The sequence below is a fragment of the Lytechinus variegatus genome, chromosome 6, assembly GCF_018143015.1.
Source record: "Lytechinus variegatus isolate NC3 chromosome 6, Lvar_3.0, whole genome shotgun sequence".
NCBI classification, from domain to species: Eukaryota; Metazoa; Echinodermata; class Echinoidea; order Temnopleuroida; family Toxopneustidae; genus Lytechinus; species Lytechinus variegatus.
In genome coordinates, this window is record NC_054745.1 from 8,694,041 (window position 1) to 8,719,432 (window position 25,392).

Here is a 25,392-nt window from a genome sequence, read left to right on the forward strand (position 1 = left end):
ATTTCTTTGTTTTTTGACTTTTTGTTTTTTATTGTTTTTTCAATGGAAATTGTCAGGGACTTTATTTTGACCATAAACAAGATAAAATTAATTGATTTTAAGCAGTAAAAGGAAAAATAATGATACATTTATTAATTTTGGCTAAGAACACTATTTGCATTGGATTTGTACACAAATTCACGTTTTTGAGTAATTTTGGGTCTGCATGTACTTACGAAATGTTGCGTAATTTTGGAACCGCGTACCCGGGAGTCACATTTGTGGTCTCAAAAGTTGCGCGAGACTTAAAAAGTCAGCGAGCGATGTGATAAATGAACGCCGCGCGGCAGATTCATCGCGAAAAATGTCGAGGGGGGGGCTGAATCAGCCCCCCCCAGTCTTTTTAGGGTTAAACATCCTATCTGAGGAACGGATAGCATTGACCATTTTACCTCTTGTGTGTGGCTGATGTAGAACTCAGTCCAACCTTTTCCAAATATGGACAGCAGGTTGCTAAGCAACGCATCCCCTCATTCCCTATCTTCCGACAACCAGAAACATCTAGGCTCCTGTCAGATGCAATAGAAAATAATAATAGGAAAATCATTTCTAGCCATCACTAAAATCAATCCATTTTAAATTTTTTTGTGGTTGTAATAATGTTGTCCACAAATCTGACAAAAAGAAAATCATAACTTAATTTTGAAACAAAGTTTTTTTTTTATAAAGAATCATACAAAGAGTATTAGATTTTAAAAAATGGTTGGAATAATTATTTAATGATTGTTTGACCCCCCCCCTCCCACCAACAAAATAATATATTTCTAGGAATCAAATCATGAAACAAAATTTGAAACAGAATTTCACAAACGATTTGTTATACGCTTCTGAAATCCTTGTATGTGATTGGCTCAGGATGGTATTGAAAGTGAAATCCACTGAATATTTGTTTCATGAAATGCACTCCAAGTACAAACCAGAACTCATAGAATTTAGAAGACAAGCATTTTTTTGTGAAAAGAAGTGATTTGCGAAGTGCAAACCAAGTTTCATTGCAATCTTAAGCATCAGGTGGGTTTTTTATAAAAGTTGTCAGCACTGGCTAACGATTCGAGTGAAAGCCTTGGTTTTGATTGGCTGAAAGGCACTGGCCTCTGTTAGTTACTATGGTAACTGTCAGAGAAAGACAACTTGTCAGTGCTGACAACTTTCATGAAACGGTCCCCAGGTTTCCTCAAACCTGGGGGGGGGGGGGTCATTTGTCCTCTGAGTTATGGGACAGCCTTCCTAAAGACATTAAAACCTGTTTAACTTATGAAGCTTTAAAAAAAAAACTAAAAGCATTTCTGTTCTATTTTTCTTATAATTTCCTCTAACATTTCATAAAAAGTGCCTTGAGCTTTATACAGAGTGGATTTGGCACGGTACTAGTCCAATTCATTATTAGTGGTATAATTATCAAAACACCCATAGAATAATTTTGCTTTACGAATTTGAATAGCATTTTTGGTCATAAGAGAAAAGCTCTCAACTATTAATGCACAGTCATATGTAAAAAATATGCTATACAAAAGAATTTATGAATAGCAGTATTTCAAAAATGTGGAGCAAATTGCAATGCAATACCGGGAAAATTATTCCGACATCGTAGCATTTTCAAAGACTACTATCTGTACCTTATACTGTTGAGGTAAGTAGCAATCTCAATCAAGGCTATGTCTGTAACATGAGGGCAGGAAGCTATGGATAGTGTTCTCAATTGTTTGCAATGTCTGGCAACCTTCTTGACGGCGGAGTCCCTCAGTTCCTTGCATCCTTTAAGCTGCCAATGTTGTAGAGTGCGGAACTTGGGAGCGACCGAAGCGACACATTCATCGGTAATCTGGCAGTTGGAAAGATTTAAAGGTATGTACTAGTTCTTAAAATTATCTCATGTAGTTCTCAAAATAGTCTTATGTAGTTCGTAAAATGATCTTATGTTGTTCTTAAAATAGTCTAAGGTAGGTCTTAAAATGATCTTATGAATATGTTGTTTCCTACAAAGAGAAGAGCATGTGGTAATTTAATGAATAAAATGTCAAGCCGCCTGAATTATTTAAATTAAAACTTTTGACTTAAATAAGCATTCTCGCATGTGATAAACACTTTAGGATTGCTTCCAACCATTTCCTAACAAAATTAAATTTCTACCAGGGGCCTGTCTTACAAAGAGTTGCGATTGATTCGATCAATCGCAACTATGAAAAGCCAGCAAAGTCATCATATAAAATGCATGTTTATTCCAATAAAATTCTTGATATGAAAGTATATCCATAAATTCATTGATTCCTTGACAATTTGGTGTGTTCTCCTTTGTTTACAAAGGACATTTTGCAAATTTCTTGTAGAAAATATTATGACACTGATGGATTTCCATAGAGATACTATTGATTGGATCAACCGTAACTCTTTGTAAGGGCCCAGAATTGAAAGCCTTAAAATAAATCATGAGTGGATGGCCATACCTTATAACACTGTGCAATGTTGAGTGTTATGAGATTGTTGCTGGTCTCTGCAAGCAGCATCAGGGTTTGAGGGGAAAGGTTGAAACAGCCACATAACTCTAAAACCTCCAAACTGAAAAGAAAAAAAAACATGCACAATTCTCTAATAATACTACTACCACTACTACTTCCAATAATAATTATTTGGTTACTTATAAGGCACAGAGTACGTAATAAGGAGAGTACCAAAGTTGAAATTGTCAAGAAGGTCAAAAAATAAAATTTGTTTAACAAATGTTTATTGAAATGGCATAAAGTTTGAGGGGAGATGTGGACACAGATATAGCTCTAAAACCTCAAACTATTCATTTCAATTTAACCCTATCTAGGCCAGGGGGGGCTTCCTTCATTTAGTCTAATGCCATTCCGTCCATCAATATTTCGTCTAACAACCATTTGGTCCATTAACCATGTGGCCCAATCATCACTTCACCTAATCACCAGTTAGTCTAATACCCATTTTCTTTTCATTCATTTTGCACAACAAACACTTTCTTCAATTAGACCAAATGGTATCTGGACTAACTGGCTATTGGACCAACTGGTTATTAGACGAAATGGCATGAGACTAAATCAAAGTGGACCATGTGGTGAGTGGACTAACTGATGGTAGACCAAATGATAGTAGACAAGTTGGCGATTGGACGAATTGGAAATAAACCCGGAGTAGATAGTTAAGAAGATCAAAGAAAATGTATATTGTTTGAAAATCATTAATTTAATGGTACAAAGCATTTGGACCATTGTTGGAGGTTGGAGGGGGATATTGAACTAGTCACACAGCTCTAAAACTTCCAAACTGAAAAGAAAAAAAAAACGAGAAGTAATGCAAAATTTACTAATAATGATAATAAAGTGGTTATTAATTAGCCACAGAGTGTGAAATTGAGACAGTAACCCAGATGAAATTGTCATGTTCGAACAAAAAGGGATATGAAAAAGAATATTGAACTTTTGGACTGAAAAATTATTGTTGGATGCAAGATCATGACGGAACAGAAAAGATATAGTTCACTTGGAAAAATTAGAAAATTTATTTTGACCCACTATGAATACTGATTGGTTAAAAAAATAGAATAAAACCCAACAAAGGCATGCAAGTTTTCTTACTTAGCTCCATATTTGTTGACAATTTGACGAAGGCACTGATCTGAGACAGACTGGCATCCATTCAAGCAGATAGTCTCCAATCTGGAAATGAGCAAGAGACAAAAATGATGTCAATAGGGTTTTTACTGGCAGTAAACTTTCAGGGGGGGGGAAATAATATACAAATAATGCACGTTAGCGCGTGCATCCAGGGCCAAATAATGAACGATGTGCGAGAAGAGCCAATGGATATACTGCACCGAGGTCCGCAGTCGAGTCGAGCACAGAGTTCATTATTTAGGTCCTCTTTGCACAAGAATGCAAATATTGTTTGTTTATACAACCCCCTCCTCCCCCATGTGACTGAGCTGCCCCGAATGCTACATTTGATCTAAATTCTAGATAATTCTAGATAATTCCAGACCTCGCACTATCCTGCACTGTGACATCAGAGTGCAGGATAGTACTTTTGGTATGACGTCAGAGTGCAGGATAGTGCATTTTGGATGCAATAGTGCAATTCGCTGAATATCATGTGATCCGATTTAGACCAGTCAGATTTCAGAACACCGTCTGAAACTTGGTTGCCCAAGAATTCTTAAACTTTCATTACGCGAATCCTGTGTTTTAAAAATACCCCACCAGCTTATAACACAGGAACTCCATTGCCTTGCGTGTTGTGTCAATGGGAGATCAGGTGGGGTATTTGAAACCCCAATTTCAGATTTTGGGAGAGCTCTCGTTTAAACTGGGGTGGGGTTCATCTGACTGCTGATAATGCCTTGTGTGTTAGTCAATGGGATCTCAAGTGGGGTATTGACACCCCAATTTCAGTTTTTTGGGAAAGTTGCATTTCTCGCGTTTAAACTGGGGTGGGGTGACTGCTGCTGCTGATAAGAGCAGATAACACTGATGCCTGCCACAACAGGCTGATGAACAGCATGGAGTGGGATTGCAGCTGTCCTTGTTACGTAATAGTATAAACAAACTCTTCAGAGCTTCCTGGCTGACATTAATCTTGAAAGAATGAATTTGTATTCTATTTGTTTTAGGACATTAGCATATCTAAAAACGATTCGGAATTTAGATGAAGATCGACATGAAATTTTGAACGATGCAAAATGACCCACAATTGCCGAAATAACAATAAGTTTAAAAAAATCACCCTCTCTCTCTCTTCTCTCTCTTGCTCTCTCTCTCTCTCTCTCTCTCTGCCAGGCATTACTTCTCCTTGGGGGAAGGTGGATTATCTGGGAGAGTGCGTGGTTGTTTACTTAAGGATAAACATTCCTTGTTGATATCGGGGATGGGGGGGGCGAGTGAAAGTAGCTTGGAATTTGAAATTGGGGTGTCAGATGAGATCCATTTTTAAACACAAATTTTTGTAATGTTTTATTGAGCTTGAAATTGCACATCCTAAGCTTTTTAACATTACAAAATCAATCAACAATAAACCAGGTAAGTACTTGAATGATGCAGCAGACAAAATTCTGTGAGAGCACTAAAAAAATCCATCAAGTACTGCAGAGGAAACATGATCGGTGACAGCTTACCAGCTAGTGTCCAAACTGACAGGGGAAATTTTAACTATCCAATTTAGCACAAGATTGGGCGACCATTCCTGGGTAACTGCAATGACAACTAGATAACGTGATAACCTAATAAACACAAGCACCCCTACGACCTATGAACGAGCTTACCTGGGGCAACCGTCAAGTACCGCAGAGAGACCATTGTCGGTGACGGCGCACCAGCTGGTGTCCAAGGATGTCAGGTTATAGCATCTAGATACATGGAGAAGGATGGAATCTCCCTGAAGCTCACCCTTGGAACATCCTGTCACGTTAAGCTCCTAGAAATAAATATCAAGGGGATATGATCGCAATGATACTGCAAGTAAATCCAGCTGAAAGGAGTATATCATCCTGATCCTCATCACCTTCATCATCACCACCATCATCATCATCCTCATCATCATAATCGTCATCATCATCGTCATCATCATCATTATCATCATTGTCATCATCCTCATTATCATCATCGTCATCATCCTCATCATTATTATCATCAATATCATCAGTATCCCAATGTTGTTGATCTAAGTTATTGAATTATGACAAAGGAAATGTTACGCATTCAGAAGGGGATTTTCAGCACGAGCAAAAGTTGCAGGAGCAAACGTCATGGAACAGGGTTCCATAACACAGACTAGCGATCAATCGCTAAATGAAATGACCACCAACTATAATCAAGTTTACACGCACATCTGGCGCAAAATACTGACCAGGAACCAATCAGAAGTGTTCTTTCATAATTGCTATTCATCGCTGAGCTTTGTGTTACGGGACCCAGATCATCATTCCCATAATCACTAGTACAACTACTACTGATGCTGCTACTACCCAGATATTATTGATAGGGCACCCAATCAAAATATATTTCTATGCAATTTGCAAAATCAATCCAATTGAAACACATTTTCTTTTTTATCCTCCACATCATAAATAGGGCAAACACATTAATATAATCGGTGACACAACATTTGCTCCATGCTTAATTTCGTCTAAGATGTAGGGTTAGGTTTGCAAAAGGGTACAGTGTTAAATCCCAGATTGAAGTTGGACATTCGATTAGCGTGTGGAATTTAGAACTGAGAAAATTGTCGCCAAAGAATATGTCATGGAAACCATAATCAAGCAATGAAATGGAAAAATGTTCGCTTTTTTATCAAAACAGAAAATAGGCTGTAAATATGGTTCCATGACTTTTTCTCTGGCAACAATTACTCCTCTGTAAACTCCACGCAGTAATGGAATGACCAACTTCAACTTTGCATTTTACACTATACCCTATCCTAAACCTATCCCTAAATCTAAGAGAAAACCCTATTGCAACCCAAATCCTAAACCTGTATCTTAAACGAAATAAAGCCAAAAGCAATTGTGTCGCCTTCAACAGACCGTGACCCGGAGGAGACAAAGCATTGGAGGGGCACTGTTTGTGAACAATGCTGTGCCCCTCCAATGCTTTGTCTCCTTCGGGTCACGGTCCGCCACTGGCCTTCAATATACCTGTAAGGAGTCAGCACATGACCTGAAAAGGTTGCGCAATCCATTCTCAGTGACCAGATTTCCACGACATTTATGAAGAGTCAAACTGACGGGGTGTTTCTCTCCGATGTGGGTCAGATAGAAGTCTGTCAAATCTCTACTCTCCAATCGAATACAACGCCCTGAGGTTTGTATGGCGGGAAATAATATTAATTATTACAATTATCCTTAGACTTTTCCCTTCCATAAGTGGAAGCAGTATTTTTGATGGTGGCTCTGAAGTACTGTCAATCACTCACATACATGCAACACACAACTTTAGTTGTGAAGTTCGTGTTTTTCTTAAAGTTTCTAATGAAAATGGTGAACTTTACGACTGAAATTGCACACTTTGCACAACTATATTTGCAATATTTGCGATGAAAATCGCGAACTTCACGCTTGAAGTCGTGTGTGATCATACAAACTTTCAAAAAGAGTCGAGTGTGACAACAAAAACGTGCACAACCAATTTAATGTGCAATCTGATGGAAGTGCGAGTCCCATCTGACCAATGCTGTGATTACAGTTACCGAACACAACTGAAATTTGTAAATTGCACTCAATAGTGCAACTCAACTGAAATTTAAGTGTGAATCTTTGTGAAACACCAAACAGTATTGCAAACATATTATCTTCTAAACTGGAGTGAAACAGATATCCGAGGTCCACAAAAATTCAACTAAATATGCAGATCTACACGTATTCCACTTTTATATAGCACTTTACATCAGCATAAATGTAATAATAGTAATAATAATAGAACAGCTTTTGTATAGCGCATTACACCTTACAAAGGTCTCAATACGCTTTAGAAGAAAAAGAAAGATGAGGGGTAAGCTGCTGATAATGCTTTGTTAATATTCTTTTCAGTTAAATAAATATGTTTTCAATGCAGTTTTAAATTGCCCAATTGTGTCAACTTGCCTTAAATTTTGTGGGATGCTATTCCAGAGTTCCGGTGCAGCATGCGCAAACCCCCGTTCACCATAAAACTTTGTCTTAACAATCGGTACGTTATATAAATCCTTATGAAGTGATCTAAGATTTGTACTGTACATGTACTGTACATTTCCTCGTTCTCTATTTCATATCATTATTAGATTAATTTGGAGTAATTTGGGTCCAATACACTGATAAGGGGCTCTTGCATAGTCATGATCATTTTTGGATTTATCACATTTTTACTAGAGACCAAGCTAATCACAGTATGGTGGTGGTCCCCAAATCTGCGCACCTTGCGATTTGAGTTAAGATTTAACATGAGTTTCTTTTTATTTCACAAAATCTTTCAGTTGTTAATTTTCCTTATATTAATAGGAGTAAGTGAACCAAATATCTCACATAAATTTGAAAGAAATATATCATTTTCTTGGAAAAAACATCGGGCAGTCATTTTCAGATTGAACCCAAAAATGGTACCCCATGTCTGCACACCCATTCACTTTGCATGCAATTCAGGGATTTTAATGAAAAAGGCTGCATTTTGAGGCCGTCACATGAAATGCCTAAATTTCATAATTTTTCTACCATTTGAGTCGAATTTTTTAATGAATATCTTTCTATGTACCGGTATTGCATGTAAAATCTGTGGTGGTCTTGTATCTTCTACTAGAATCGCGCAGATAGTACGCATGTGCAGCGACATGGGGGACTGCGCAGACTTGGGGGAACTTGCCATACAAATTGATGTACAGCACCCTCAACTAAGGAGGAATGGCACAAGCATCAGATTCTATGAAAATCTACGAATATTCTCAAGAGTAGCCTCAAACTACTTTGCAGGAGGAGAGATAGGAAGGGGATGGCTGGGGCAAACTTACAGAGCGAGTCGTCCATTGCAATCCTGTGGAAGCGTTGGCAGGTCAGTGCACACTGGACCAGCATGTGTTGTGGAAGGTGAGAGAAGATATGTAGTAGGATCTCATCAGGTAGGAGCTGCCAGATTGACAGAGACTCTGATCCTCTAGGACTCTAAGAATGATTGAAAGGATAAAGAGGTACACTGCCATTTGGTCAAAATAGAGGCCACAAGAGAAAATGGTTTCAACTGTAAAACTACTAATTGATCTATAAACACTTCGTCTATTTTGTGTTTGGACACATGACCATAAGCAATTGGGCTTTTTTTTTTAAAGTTTTTACCGAAAATTCTCACAAAGTTCATCATAGTGTGTACAAAATCCTTTTTGATGATAGAGCTTCTGGGAAAATGGCATCAAAATTGTGGAACAATCTGCTTCATAACATAAGATCAATAAAAGATTTCAACAGATTCAAATCTGTGTTCAAAACCTTTTTAAGAAACAATAGCCCTATAGAAAACAATAATTCTTCTACAAGCATAGAGATTATTTATATGGTATTATGAGTCTCTAAGAATGCCAACTCGACTACTATCAGTTCGTCCACTGTCCACATGGTCTAATTGCCATTTAGTCCACATACCATTTGGTCTAATTGGGCAAAATGGATGGGAAAAAAGGGGTATTAGACCAACTGGTAATGAGACGAAATGGTCATTGACGAACTGGTGAAGAAGTGATTATTGGATAAAATGGTTACAGGACCAAATGGCTGATAGACAAAATGTTGGTACAGAATGGCATAAGGCTAAATGAAGATAGACCATGTAATGAGTAGATGAGTTGGCAATAGACGAATTGCCCGGGGGGGCCACTTACATTGACGAGTGGATACCATGCGCGACCAAAAAAAACATGTAAAAAGGATGTCTTTTTCAAGGGCATGTTACATACATAACGTGATAAGGGTGTCAAAAACACAGAAATATTTTTAAAAGGGTATCTAATTCACTAAGAAAGCTACGTTTAGGGTCAAATTTGCAGGGATGATAAAACAAAATTCAATGTTTTATAAAGGATGTACTTTTTGCCCCAACACTACGTACATGTTTAGAGTCTGATTTGCGCGAGTGTGGAAGGTGGGGTCGTACTAAACCAAATGATGTGTGAAGGTAAAACCGATGACCCTGATGTAACAATAAGTTATTCCTATACTTATTCAGGGGTTCGTTTCAGGATATATTTGCCAAGAGTGTTGTTTTGTTTCCAATTCTTGTTAAGGGTAGGTTTTCACATGCCAAAACTTGTTTAGGGGTGCATTTTTAGAATATGGAAAATACGTGTTTGGGGTGCTTTTTGAGACCCCATGGTCGCGCATGGTATCCACTCGTCAATGGAAGTGCCCCCCCTCCCCTTGGAACGAATCGGCAGTTAACCGTTCATGAAACATACAAATCAGTATGATTTGTACAGTCAAAACATTCCACCATAGAGCTTCTGTTAGCTCCATGATTCCACTATGTAACCGTTAGTGCCTACTTACATCTTGAATGAGTTGTAAAGTCAACGGGGGAACACCAACAGATCCACGTCCTTCCAACACCCTGGACACAGTGCCATCTACAGGTATTGGGGAAAGAATGTAGAAAATCAGTAGCACCCACTCCCTGGGTGTGGGTGCTACTTGAGGCAGAGCAAATTCTTACTTTGAATATTGCTGACACCTATAGCAATATGCAAATCTTCATCAAATGTAAGCAATTATATTTTAAAACATGAATCATATGAGTGCTCTTGCACTCACTGACTTATTGCAAGGTAGGACAACAGATTCATACTGGAGAGCATTTATAATAAAAGCAAAACGGAAGACAAATGTAAATTGAACAAATTGTGCGATAATAATGAGATTATACCAATGAATGAACAAAACCGGCCTGCTTAACTGTTCTAGAGTTGGCATGCTTTTAAATAGTAGTTTGCTTACATAAATGTAAATGTGTAATTCGTGGTATAATTGCACATTCATAACAATTTGCTTACCAAATAGCTTAGAACACCGTACTCTGACAAACTCCCCTTCTCTCTTTGACATCGGACCTGCAACTGGAGGCTTGCCCTTCCTTGCAAATTCTCTGTTGACCCTCAACTGACCTACTTTGACCTTTGAACCAGAGGCTGAAAGGTCACTGGTAGAGCGGTCGCCTTCTAAGAGACTAGAGGTGAGTTTATGTTGGGTCATCCATGCCATGCTTGATTGGGGCCACTTCCTGTCATAGCTCTTGTCTGGGGAGGAATACATCTTTGAATGGGCACTGGTGGGGCGGGCAATACCTTTCTTGGTGGCAGTTCTTTTTGGGTTGGCACTGCTTGGTCTCGGTTTGCTCGTCTTTTGGAAATCCTGTCTCTGCCCGTGAGAATCTACATCATCTTTCGAGACTGAGAAGCTCACTCTGTTTTGGTCGAACATCTCACCAACAGTGTCCTGGCTCTCAGGAACCACAAAATTTGATGCTGCGGGAGGGTTGAAGTTTGATATTCTGTCGAGGACTTCATTCTCGTCTTCCAAGGGTGCTTCATGCCTTGGTGAATGCATAAAGGGGGCCCCGACTTCAATGTCTAGAAGACTATCATGGCTGTCTTCAAGCTGGGCAAGTACATCAGTGTCTGGTCTATCCGTTTGCATGCTAGATGATAAACTCAGTCTCAGTGATGGCTGATTTTCACTGGTTGAGGAAGACTCTGATGCTAGATTCCTCCCTGGGGACACTATAGCTCTTGGTGAGGAAAGCTTTCTCATTCTCCTGTCCTTTTCATGGTACTGTCTGATTTCATCCCGGTGAGCATCTGGTGTCCTAGGACTCTTCCTGGGTCTTGATCTCTGTGGAGAGTTCCGACTAAGCTTTGGAGAGCCTCTATTTGGTGTTGTTAGCCTTGTGTTGCTTGGCTTAGACGATGGAGGCGGCTTAGGTTGTTTCCTGGCTGATGTCAGGTCCACTTCAAAAGCAACACCTTGCTTTGCATTTCCTTGTTTAGGTTGGGACATTGCATTTATTGCAGCTTTAGCTTTAGTTCCAGTAACATCACTTTCAGTGTCTTGAGGATCAAAGACAAAGGACACACCAAATTTGGATTGTTGAATGTGAGAATGGAATGGAGTGTTGACATTGGGATCTGCCAGGTTGTTTTTAATAACATCTTCAGAAAGATCATAGGTTCTCCTTAGTGCTTCAGTTTCAGCTTTCGATTGCCTTGAAATTGTTGTTGAATCCATTACCTCTTCAATCATATCTGTGGAGTCTAGGTCACTTGTTGTCAGGACACCAGCCTTGCTGTAGTCCCTCACTTCCTTGAGAGGCGAAATGGCTCGACTATCAGGTCGAAAGGTTTCAAGCCCCAGGTCAGAATCATCGAGTATTCTGTTCGCCACCTGAATAGTGGCATCATCAGTAGAAGAATCAGCATCATGGCTCAAAATAACACTGGATCCCTTACTATAGCCTCTCATAGGATCTGTTAGAGGGGATTTTTTGGAGTCAAACAATCCAAGCTTTTCTAGGAGATCAGCAGTAACTGCTGGTTCTCTAACCTTACCGACTACACTGGAATTCTCCTCCTGGAGGACATCTCTTACAGAAAATGGTTCACAAGCATATTCTGATTCCTTTTCTTCTTGGTGCAAACCATCTTCTCGACCAGAAGGAAGTACTTCAGAGCTGGATGCTGCTACTTTAGTTTCAACAGGTACAGGATATTGCAGTGAATCAAACTGATTCCCTTGACGTTCATGTTCCATTGAGGAGAATGTTGTATCCAAATAGGGAACAAACTTCTTTTCTTCTGATGCATTTGCTGAATCATTCTGTAAATCTAGCTCATATTCTTTGGCACTGAGTTCTGTTTCCGTCTTCTTTATAACATCGTTTACACTGTGTGATAACAAGGAACTCTGATTCAATGGAGAGACAGTTTCTTTTTTACTCACAGAAGCAATTATTGATTTCTCTTCAAATTTTCTTTCTGGCATCTTTGGCGCAAACAGCGAGTCGATCTTTCCAGAATTTCTGGAAGACCGATCCTCAAGGACAAATTCTGTAGGCTTAGTTTCCTTATCTTTCTTTGATTTGACCTTCTCCGTCAAACCTCGGATGTATTGCCTCAGTATATCATCCCCTTGTTTGGCAGCATTACACAAAGCCCCCACATCAAAACTCAGATCATCCATCTCTACCCCGCTTTCTTCTCCTTCATCCTTGCTTCTTCCTGCAGATTCGTCATCATCAACCCTCTCATCCATTGTGGTTGGAATTGATTGTTCAGTGACGCTCTCCTGTGTCTCTGGTACGGTTGGTCTGTGTAGAACTTCCTCTGATGCCGACTATAAAGGAGATAACATGTCCTCTTTTCTGTCTTGGGTGGATGCTCCTTCTTTCAGCCGAGCCATGTCTGCATCCACCTCATTCCCATTAACGTCTGGTCGTCTCTGCTTCAAAGGGTTGTCTCTTGGTTGCGAACTCTTCCTTTTAGAAGCAAGTATTGATTCATAGTCTTCATTTTCAAGGAAGGACGACAGGAGTTCATCATGCAGCTTTGCCTTGACCTTTCGGATACTGAGCAATGACTGGAGCATGTTCTCTGCAGAGTAGGCACTGTGAAACTCGGATGCCTGGAGGGCTTCACTTTCTACCTGTGAACCCAATTGCGACTGGATGCGCCTTGATATACCCTCTTCCAGGTTAGCTTTACTCCTTGACGCATATGCATCCTCAACATCTGGTCTACCGTCTGATGATACATGTAAATGGCGTTTTCCTTGATTACTGAAGAAACTAAATGATTGTGTCCCTTGGGCATCCATCCTACTTTCACTAGATGACGGGGACATATCGTTGACAGAATGCTTGCGATTTTCACGCAATCGGAAAAAATCTTGCAATTCCCTATCACTGCCCATACTCCTATCCTCTGAAGTATCTTCCACGGCATGACGTGAGCTTTCGTTGGCTCTCTTTCTAAAGTCCTCAAATTCCGACCGTCTCCTAGAGTTAGCATTACTACTTGGGTACACACTTGCTGCCAATGGTCTTTGCGCAGTCTGTTCAATATCCTGAGCTCTCTGTGGTTGTTTGGGTCTGGCTCCAGCCTTGGCACTGGAAGGCCTCAGATTATTCTTAGTTAGCCTGCTACTATCTCCTATATCTAATCTGTAATGATCACCACGGGCAGAGGGAATAGCACTAGATGGCCTATTTTTCTTTCTTTTGAGAGGTGTCACATTCATGTAGTCATCGCCAGAAGGGCCTTGAGGATATCGGTGACCATGTCGAGGATTACCAGATCTAGCAGATGATGGACGGCTACTCTTTATGCTCAGCGACTTATCGTCTCTTGTCCTGTCATGGGAAACTTGCTGTTGATGTACGCTTTTGCCTTTTCTGGTAATTCCACTCCCCATTTTAGTTCTGTCTTGCAAAGAATCCGTTGACGGACTCTTGGACTGATGAAATCCATGGTACAAGGCATCTTCCGGGTGTTCGGGTTGATGTGATGCCAAGCTCCTCTCAAAGTAGGCAAGTCTCCTTTCCCTCACTTCCCTCCTCAGCTTCGTCCTAGATGTCTCCATGGCTTAGTCTTCCATCCAGTACCTTTAGTTTAGAATAACAAACAAACAAAAAAAAACATGAAAAATGAATTGTTAGAATAAACTGCCTCTCAAATACTTGAGATGTTAACATTTATGTAATCATAGGCTTACATAAAATTTATATCTCTTTTTCTAAATGTTGTTATAAAACACAAGTCGATTGAAAAATCATTGCATTGTATGTGCCGATATCTACCATCAGGGTTCCCTGCTTTTCAAGAAAACAAAATTCCCTGATATTTCCCTTTAAAAGTTTAATGGTTTAAAAATTCCCTGATATTTAAACCCATTCCCAGCTTCACATTTGTGCTATGTTGTTGCAGTGAATTACATGTATTTTCAGTATAAAAGCAGTAATCATTACTGTAAAACTAATTCCACCATAACTAGTCATTCAATGGATGTTGTTTTGATATGCAACAAAACATAACTGACTACATGTACCATCCTTTCGACTTTTGGGCCAATCAAAATTACCTGATTTTCCCTCATTTGAGGCATTTTTCAGCTTTTGAGGTATTTTGTATCAAATTCCCTGATTTTCCCTGATGGACTGGGAAAAAAATTTGCCCCCCCCCCCCTTTGGAGAATCCTGGATCCACCGGCCCCTGCACAATCCACCGGCCCCAAAACTTTACACATGCAAATTTAGACAGACAGATCTAGCCTAGATCTAACTTGTTGGAGTCTCATGTTACTCATTAACAAAAATATGTCTTAAAATGGTAGAAAAATATTGAATTTCAGGCATTTCATGCAGTCTGAAATGCAACCATTTCTCAAATTTTCCTGAAATCGTTTGTAAAAGAAGCTGTGAATGGGCCGGTACATACGCAGACATGATGGGGCATGAATTTTATGTTCAATCTGAAAATGACTGCATGGCCAAGGTTTTTTCCAATTTAGGCCACAGCAACAGTCACAATGAATCCTGAATCTGATATCAAGGCACAAACCACCTGTTCACTGCTACCATCCTGTCTGTGGAGAATCTACAGGTAGGACTATGGTATACCAATGCTGTATTGAGCACACTCTTTAAAAAATCATTAAAATATCACTTTTGTGACCAAAATTACTAATTTCCATACAGTTGCAATTTATTTTTCATTAGTAACTTCGGAATAATTTTTGTATTCACCAGAGCGCTCAAAAACTTTATTTTGGGGCATATTTTTGTGTACGCCCTCTATTGGTGGAAAGTAATATGGCAAGAAAATTTTCATTTTTCAATCTCTATTTTTAATTAAGAAAAAATAATTAAAAGAATCAAATTTACATATGAGCCAAGTTATACGATGAATAGCTGTACATATGAAACTGACAGTGTACACTGTAAGAAAATCAAGCATTTGTCCCCTAGAAAAAGAGAAAATAAGCCAAAATTGCCACCCTTATTTTTGCCACACATGGAGATGTAACTGAGAACAAAGTTATATCATAACCTTGTTCATTGAATGAGTGGCACAAACTGGACCTGACTCAAAGAAAAGGAAATGTTCTGTTTCGTTTGTTTTCCTTCTTTCAAAATTAAAAACAAAATGACCGATCGATACCGAGAACAAACGCAACAAACATGACATGCTTTGTCTTTTTGTGCCTCCAATCATTTGTGACATGTTGACAACTGTCAGCCTCGCCCTCAAACTGAGGGAGAATAAATAATCCTGAGAGTGAGCCTGAGGCTCAGCTAGGATTGTCAGGATTATTTGTGACACTGTCAATTGTGTGTAATAAGATTCATCCATCAGTCATCACTCATCATCAGTGTCCATCATTTCCATCCATAAATAATTAATTTCTTTTTTCCACTTTTAAGTTTTTATTTGGGGTGCTATTATTATATTGGCATGATTGGCGACCCCATGATTTTGGAGAGTATCTGTGTCTGCCTACTAATTGCATGGACGAGTCCCGAGCTCCGGGCTGGCCTGAACGCGGAGGGCTGGCCGGAGCGCTCTGGGTTACCCGACTCCTGGGTGAGCCTCGCCCGAGAAACGACAGTCTCAGACTGCTGTCTTGCTGCTCCGCCTCCTCCGAGCGTCTAACTTTTTTATTTTTAACTGACAAAAGACATGATTAACTTAACTAAATACAAAAATAACGTTAGGCATAAAGGCAAGCTCCACAAACGAACTCACACAGTCACACAACTAAACAAAGATACTTAATGTAAAACTAATTTAGTTACCACGAAATTGCTGAATTGCTTTAACACTGTCGGATATTGGACTGCGCTATTAAAATGTACAGTGCGCCGCCATATTGTTTGGACGGTTGTTATAGTCGTTCGTCCCATGATGCATCGCGCGCTATATACAGTAATTGATAGGCGCGGCGTACGTGTACGTGGATGAAAGAAAAAGTACCGGTAGGCCTATATTTTCTCGACAAAATTATATAGGCCTATATATTTTTTCAACTTGACATGGGATTTCTAGCCATCAGTTGTGTGAAAGTAGAGACATTCTTTTCATTCCAAATACATCTAGGCCTTTATCGCATTGAAAGCAATATGAATGTTATACTATTTTCCATTCTTTCACCGTTTAATATAATACATCATATAAAATTATGATGAAATGTTTAAAATATGTATTATATCTAAATATGTAAACAGTTTTTGTTGTTCTGCTCTGAAGCGCCTTGAGCGCTTTGATGGAAAGTGCGCTATATAAATATCATGTATTATTATTATATGATGACATATATGCATGCCTATCATTTTATTCCTCCTTCTCCTCAGTGACATTCTTCTGAATTCTTCTTCAGCCTTTCTTCTTTTTCCTCCTCCCTTTTCTCCTCCTCCCTCTCTTTCTTCTTTTTCTTATAAGTCTTCTTCTCCTTTTATATTACCTTCTCATTCTCCTAGCTCCCTCACTCACTTAAGCTCCCTTTCCTTCCCCCCCCCCGGGGGGGCACTCAGTATATAATGCATAGTGGGTATGCGCCGCGGGCGCGTTTCCGTTTTACACCCTGGCGAAGGCATTTTCCGGAAAAGTAGCCAAAAAGCGACTAGTGAAGAGTCTACGTCTACGTTTGCTTACATTATCAGCTGGGCGCGCGATCCAAAGTCCGCACCGAAGTTATCCACAGAACATACTTGCAAATAATGCAGCTGAGCTTATACTTTCCAGGTTCAATATGAATGTTTGCCTTGATCATTTGCCTTGCCCATGTCTGTCTTTCTCTTTATCTGTCTATGTATCTATCTCTCAAATTCTATCTCTATCTATCTATTTAACTGCAGTATCTATCTATCTAATAATCTTCTCTGTCTCTCTCATTCTTTATCTAACATCTATCTATCTCAAATTCTCTATCTCTCTCTATCTATCCATCCATCTGTCTGTCTTTCTCTATTTCTCTCTATCTATTTATCTATTTTTTTAACTAGAGTATCTATCTATCTGTTAATTTGTTAATAATCTTCTCTGTCTCTTTCATTCTATATATATTTAATATCTATCTCTCTATCTATCTATCTATCTATATATCCATCTGTCTGTCTTTCTCTATCTATTTATCTATCTATTTTTTTAACTAGAGTATCTATCTGTTAATTTGTTAATATTCTTTGTCTCTCTCCCTCTTTATCTATCTCTCATCTATATATCTCTCAAATCCTCTATCTATCCATCTGTCTGTCTTTCCCTATTTCTCTCTATCTATATATCTATCTATCTATGTATCTATCTATCTGTTAATCTTCTGTCTCTCTCATTCTTTATCTTTCTATCTATATCTGTCTCTCAAATTCTCTCTCTCCTTCTGTAGCATCTGTCTGTCTTTTTTCTCTTTGTCCGTCCATATTTCCATCTATAACCTCTCTCTCTATCTATCTATCTATCCTTCTCTCTCTCTCTTTCTCTCTCTCCCCCTCTCCCTCTATATATCGACCTCTCTGTCTCTCCCCCTCTCTCTATTTATCTATCTATCCATCCATCTCTCCCTAGCTCTCTCTCTTTCTATCTATCTATCCACCTCTCTCTCTGTCTCTCTCTCTCTCTATTTCTATCTATCTATCTGTCTATCTTGTCTCTATCTATTAATCAGTCTTATCTATCTTTCGGCAGCTAAGTGTATCAATCCATCAAACTTCAATTTGTCTTTCCATTATAAGTATCTGTTTATTTTGATTTTGTCTGTCATTCTATTCATTTAGTTAATGATTTATTTTTAGAAAAAAAACTATCATAAACAACGCGACTGCAAAAGCATGTTCGGATTTCACTCGATCCTGACTGCCGCTCTCTCTGTACATGAAGTGCCGAGGAACTCTGTGCTCTGATCAGTCACTGTGCAAATTGCATGCGGTGGTGGACTCGCCTGTGTCGCACGATGCATGCAACCAGCGACGTGTGTAGACTCTTCACTAGTCGCTTTTTGGTTACTTTTCCGGAAAATGCCTTCGCCAGGGTGTAAAACGGAAACGCGCGTGCCGCGGAGGGGACCCCCATTTTCACACTCAAATTTCCGTTCCAAGGCATAGCATTTTTGGCTTGTTGAGAAAAAGAACAAAGAAAGCCGCTCCAAGGCATAGCATTTTCTTCTTATCGAGAAAAAAGAAGAGAGAAATCCGCTCCAAAGCTTCGCATATTTTTCGTTACGCCGCTCCGATCGCATTGAATGAGCCGCAATTTTGGTGAAAAGCGGCCGCAGAGCTCCCCCGGCGGAGGCCGCGCTAGCTGCATCATGCATACATCACCGTTCCATATGGATGCATACGCACTCACACGCTGGCGATCCGTTCCAAGGACCCCCGTTTTCACAAACATTTGTCGTTCCGAGGACCCTCCTTTTTACAATAAGCCCGCTCCAAGGCCCCCGTTTTTTGTCTCGCCCGCGGCACACCCCCACCACTTTTTTGGTCGAGTGCCCCCCAGCCGGGCCTTTCCCCAGGCCACCATGCAAGCCCCTAGCTCTCTCATATTGATCTGGAGCAATTCAATTTAATTCAGCCTCATTTTCTTATATCCTTGAAAAGATTCATCCCGTTTTACTATCTATAATTCTTCCTTCTTGTTTCCAAATAAAATAATGTCTCTTCTAATTTTATCCTCTCTTTTTTCTGTCCCTTTTTTTTAAATCCTCACCCCCTAATTTCTAATTTAAAATCCTAGTCTCCTATGCACATTGGTAAAATGTGACAACAATAATCATTAAATAAATATTAACAGGAGTAGGCCTAATACAATATATTAATGATAAGAATAATAGCAATGATGATAATGATTATTACTTCTATTCTTATTATCATAGTTGTCATCATTCTCATTATTGCTATCATTATTATTAGTATTATTAGTATTATCATTATTATTATTATTAGTAGTAGTAGTAGTATCATTATTGCTATTATTATTATTACATCATTATTATCATTATTTACTGTTATTATTATTGCTATCATTATTATTAGTATTATCATTATTTTTAGTAGTAGTAGAAGTAGAAGTAGAAGTAGTAGTAGTAGTATCATTATTGCTATTATTATTATTATTATATCATTATCATTATTATGATTGTTATCATTACTATTATTATTACTTAATTATTATTATCATAATTATGAATATTAATGCATTATTGTTATTATTAATATCATCATCACCATGCTAATTAATTTGAATTCAATACTACGTGCATGTGGGAGTAAATCAGACAAGATAAAGACAGAGTCAAAAAGCAAATAAACATAATAATATGCAAACAACAGAGGAAGAACAAATTACAAATAAAAAGAAAATAAAACAAATTAACACTCACATTCACAGCACTAAATTCAATATCAAATAAAATGGTAAAGAAAAAATAGAGTATAAACACATTTGTTTGACTGTAATGATTTTGTTGTTTTATTGTATATAACAACCACATTTATCATGATAGTAATATGCATATATTAATTCTAATTTCACTACACTTCTGACCTGTATTTGAAATACCAAAACGTATCTCAAAATTCTCAGCACAGAGAAAACGAACAGAAGAAAATTTACATCAATATCGATGAGTCAAATACTCATCCAGAAACAGAATACAGGGTTCCCACAGAATTTTGAAAACAGAATTCCATGACTTTTCCATGACTAAATTGCTGCTTTCCATGACTTCCCGGGAGTTATGTAGAATTTGGGATGTCACAAAACTGGAAGTCATGAACACCAATCATGATAGCAGAGTATGATCAGAGAACAAGAGTTGCGAGATACGACAAACTAAAAAGCTGCCATAGCCAAGAAGTAAATGCCATTCCATGAATTTTCCATGACTTTTCACAAATTTTTTGAATTCCCTGACTTTACATGACAACAAATTTTTACAGGATTTTCCATGACTGTGGGACCCTGAGAATGGCCAGTCTAACGTTTAAATAAAGGGGTCAGCAATCATGTAAATCATACTCAAGTATCACCTAACGTTCCAATATTAAAGCCCTATCGCATCGTTCCGTAAAAACCTTGCGGATGATTGCCCGCAACTCACCCACAAAGTTTCAAGCCATGTTCAAAACTTTTCTGTGTGCAACTCAGACTTGCGTGCGCTTCTGAGGGCAACGTGCGTGTAAGATGCGGGCAAGATACTGTCAATGCGGGCAATCTGCGAGAAGCGAAAGTAGTCACCCACACGGCTTGCACGGAACGAGGTGACAAGGCCTTTATAAAAGTGTACAGGTGGGCGTTTCATTAAGCTGTTCGTAAGTTAAAGGTCAAGTCCACCTCAGAAAAAAATGTTGATTTGAATCAATAGAGAAAAATCAGACAAGCACAATGCTGAAAATTTCATCAAAATCGGATCTGTAAAATAAGAAAGTTATGACATTTCAAAGTTTTGCTTATTTTCAACAAAATAGTTATACGAATGAGACAGTTACATCCAAATGAGAGAGTTGATGATGTCACTCACTCACTATTTCTTTTGTATTTTATTGTTTGAATTATACAATATTTCAATTTTTACGAATTTGACAATTAGGACCTCCTTGCCTGAAGCACAAAATGTTAAAAAAATGGAATTCCACATGTTTAGGGAGGAATAAAACTTAATTTTACATGACAATGACGAGAAAATCAAAATATTTCATATTTTTGTTGAAAATAAGCGAAACTATTTTGTTGAAAATAAGCGAAACTTTAAAATGCCATAACTTTCTTATTTTACATCCGATTTTGATGAAATTTTCACTGTTGTGCTTGTTGAATTTTTCTCTTTTTATTCAAATCAAGTTTTTGTTGGGGTGGACTTGTCCTTTAAGAGCAACTTTAAGAACGGCTGGTGATCCTTTCTTGTGGTAAATGATATTCACCATTAATGTTCGTTTGTCATTATTTAGCGAGTAAGAAAGGTTCACCAGCCGTTCTTAAAGACGTTCTTAACTTACGAACAGCTTTATGAAACAGCCCCCAGGTCATTGGAAGGTATGTTCTATCAGTCATTGGAATTCAAAACTAGCATTTTCAGCCATTAGAATTCAAATGTATGGCATCTAGGTCCCTCTGTTAATGGTAAAATTTTACTTTTATCATAAAATAGCCCCCTGATGTTTTTTATTCACACAATGTGGCTGATCTTAAACTTTTCAAACCATCCAAATATATACACTTTTTGTGTGCTTATTATAGCTCATTATTTCCTATTAATTGAGACCTTGTGAAGATGAATACATACCTACAATAATTATAAATAAGAATAAAATAAGCCATGTAGAAAAGGAAAATGTACAAAATACAACTCATACATACAAAGTTATCTGGCAATGGTGAATTTGTGATCTCTAAACATATATCTTTTTACACAAACATATATTATAACACATTCATATTTAGTATGAACCTTAAGTGGGTTGTATTAAAATGAATCAAATACATATGTTTCAAAAGCATAGATTTGATGGATGAAGAAGATGAAACAGAGGACCAGACAATTAACCCACTACCGACTGGAACCAGGTAATCATGTACAAAGTATATGGGAATTACTAAATTCAGTCTTCACCAGGTTAAGCAGACAGTCTTCTTTGACGCTTGTAGCTCAACTGCCGAATGCAATGCTCCTAGAACAGACACTTGCTAATTTTCATTTCTTTCCCATATAAAAAACAAAACAAATAAGGATATAACACTTGATTTTTACCATTAATACGATTTTCACTGAAATATATGATTATACTTATGTTTTAGAAATAATCAGAATCGAGTAATCGAAAGCATCTACATATATGCGCAATTTGCAATTTTTTAACGATTCTGAAAATCATTAAAACCATTTGGGGGGAATAATACATTGAAGAATAGAAGATGGATCGTCATCTGTGTAGGAGAAACCAGAATTTTTTTAATGTTTAAAAAGCTCCTCTAAGTCGACAAGACTTCAGCTGTCTAATGGTTGATAGTTACTTCTAGACTCTAAGGGGCATAGAACTCGGCAAAGCCCATCACAGATTCAAGCATAAAATTCTTGGACCTGTCGGTAGTATGATAACTTCGTAATTCTGGGGCGCAAATGCGGCAAAATTCTGTGCAAATGCGGCAAAATTCTGTGGCAAACCTGCCTTATGTCATTCTGTATGACTGCATACAGTTCTTACATGGTACATAAGTAATTCATGACATGTCAATGTGAGCAAAACAAACTTCCACACTGATAATGAAATGAAATTGAACTGAATTGAAAACAGCAAATTCCACATCCGTGTTCAGATTGCCCAGATGGTCCATACTACGAAAGTAAGCGTCAATGATTTATCATTGACACAATAAGAATACAAGTAATTTCTAGATATATTAACTTATATTTATACAATATAATCATGGCAATAACAAGTTCATTGAATTATACGATAATCATAAACATTTTCCTACTCATGTACTACACACATAAGAATGTATATTTCACATTATAATAATAGAAAGAATTGCACATGTCGGTATATCGTTAAAACAAGAAATATGAAAGTCCCTGTACAGAATTTACATGCACGTATTGATTACGCCGTACAGGTATCGCAATTACATTGCATGTAATGTACAAAATATAAATAAATCACATCAGGGCCCCGTAACACAAAGATTAGCGATCAATCGCTAAATGGACTGGCCAATCAAGATCAATGTTACATGCGCATTAGGTTTAAAATACTGACCAGGGACCAATCAGTGTGGTTCTCTCATATATGCAATGTATCACAAACCTTTTTGTTACAGAGCCCACGGGAGCTTTCCATGAAACAAACACTCAGTGATTTTTTCACTGGCAACCGTTATAAGCTACTGAAATCCTTGCACCTGATTGGCTAAGATTACATCAGCTGGTGCAAAATCACTGAACGTTTCCTCCATGAAACAGTCCCCAGGAAAGTCAACTTGGAAATGGAAAGTGTTTTAAAAGACGAAAAATCTAACTCTCATTTTTTACAATGATGTATCGGGGGAGCGTTTCATGAAAGGACTTGTCAGACGTTTTATCTGAAAGTACTATGATAGCAGTGCCTCTCAGCCTAGCGTTATAAAGGAAAGTTGTCAGACCAAAAACGCTGATAAAACGCTTCCAAGGAGAGCTAAAATCTAAAACTCAAACCGTCCTCCACCTTCAGCTATAATAAGAGAATCAAGATGATGAAATGTATGGTTTTTTTTATATTTCATTCTCTGCTCAAGTATACACATAGGCGTGAGTGGTTACAAATATATAGATCTAAAATAGAATTGAACTTGAACTTGTCTTGGTGGCCCTCAAAGCAAATGTGGCTGCCCTGAAACAACAGAAAACACGATGATTGATCAAAACTTTGGTAACCCAACCGGGCAACCACGTGCGGGCTTTTACAGAACTTTGGTGGCCCGACTCTCTTTTGGGGTTGCCCCGGGCCACCGGGCTACTATGTCGAGCCCTGTTTACTCTCTCAGGGGCCCGTAACATAAAGCTTAGCAATGATCGCAGAACATTTTTCTACAATTGATTGCATCGACTACTATGTACAATCAATCCTGAAAATCAAGCATACGATTAATCGGTAACCTTTGTGTTACGGGACCCAGACGAGGTAATTTTCTTATTTTTACTTTTTGAAGACAAACTTACTATTTTGGCTATTTACAGAGAACCATCTCTAGCAAAATTGTTTTTTTTTCAGGGGGGGGGGGTGGGGCTTGTAACACATGAAGTCATAAGGCAATAATATACACTTACAATCCCATGAAAAATGGTACAACACCTTTCAGCAAACCATTCTATCTGGTTACCCAAACAGTAGCTTAGTATTAAAGTGATTGGCTAACATTTATTTGACTTTTAAAAAAATCTGAGCTAGAAAGCCTAGAAGGTCACACTTGTCACCTGTGTCTGGGTCTTAATTTCATCCCATACACTTGTGTGTTCTATTTAAGCGTCCTTAAGACGCCTAATTACAAAATCGGGGTTTAATTTGCCTTGTTTTGTTAGCTTTTCATTCTCAATAATGGTTGTTTTCAAGGGTTTTTAGTTATAATACATGTACTTGTACACATGCTTCATCTTGTTTTGAGATTTTTTTAAATTGAGTGCTCACAAAGTTAAATACTGAAATTTTATAGTACAGGCCATCGCTGGGGCAGGGATATATCTATTTAGCAAATGTTGGATAGCAATTATTATTGTACACGCATTTCAAAAAAACATACCCATAGAAATAACTGGCCACATATACAGCACATAGGCAAATTATCTTCATTACTATGGGGTATTTGGGGGAAAGGGTAATATCCCATTAGCACATGTTGGATGGCAAATATTATTGTACATGTACTTGATAATAGCATACATATAGTAATAACTGGCAACCCATAAATTACAAAGGTGATCCCTTTCATCGACAGAGGCCGGTGTTTGGGTACAGAAATATTCCATGAGCACATGTTGGATAGCAAATATTGTACATGTATTTCAACATAACATACACATATCAATATCTGGCTACCCTTAAAATGCAGAGGTATATCGCCTTTGTGACTATGGGGTATCGGGGGGGGGGGGGGGGGGGGGGGGGGAGGGACATATCCATTTAGCAAATGTTTGATACCAAATATTATTGTACATGCACTTGATAACAACATACGCACAGTAATATTTGGCTACCCCAAAACCACAGTATTCACTTCTGTTTGAATAGAGGCCATTGTTTGGAAAAGGCAGTATTCCATTAGCACACATTGGATAGCAACTATTATTGTACATGTATTTCATAAGAAATACGCAATACAGAG

The 25,392-nt window shown here is 38.2% G+C and overlaps 1 pseudogene; it reads right to left on the minus strand.

Annotated features, from left to right (window-relative positions):
* Window positions 1-16,655, minus strand: part of LOC121416966 — a 29,302-nt pseudogene extending 12,647 nt beyond the window's left edge.
* Window positions 16,656-25,392: the final 8,737 nt, after the last annotated feature.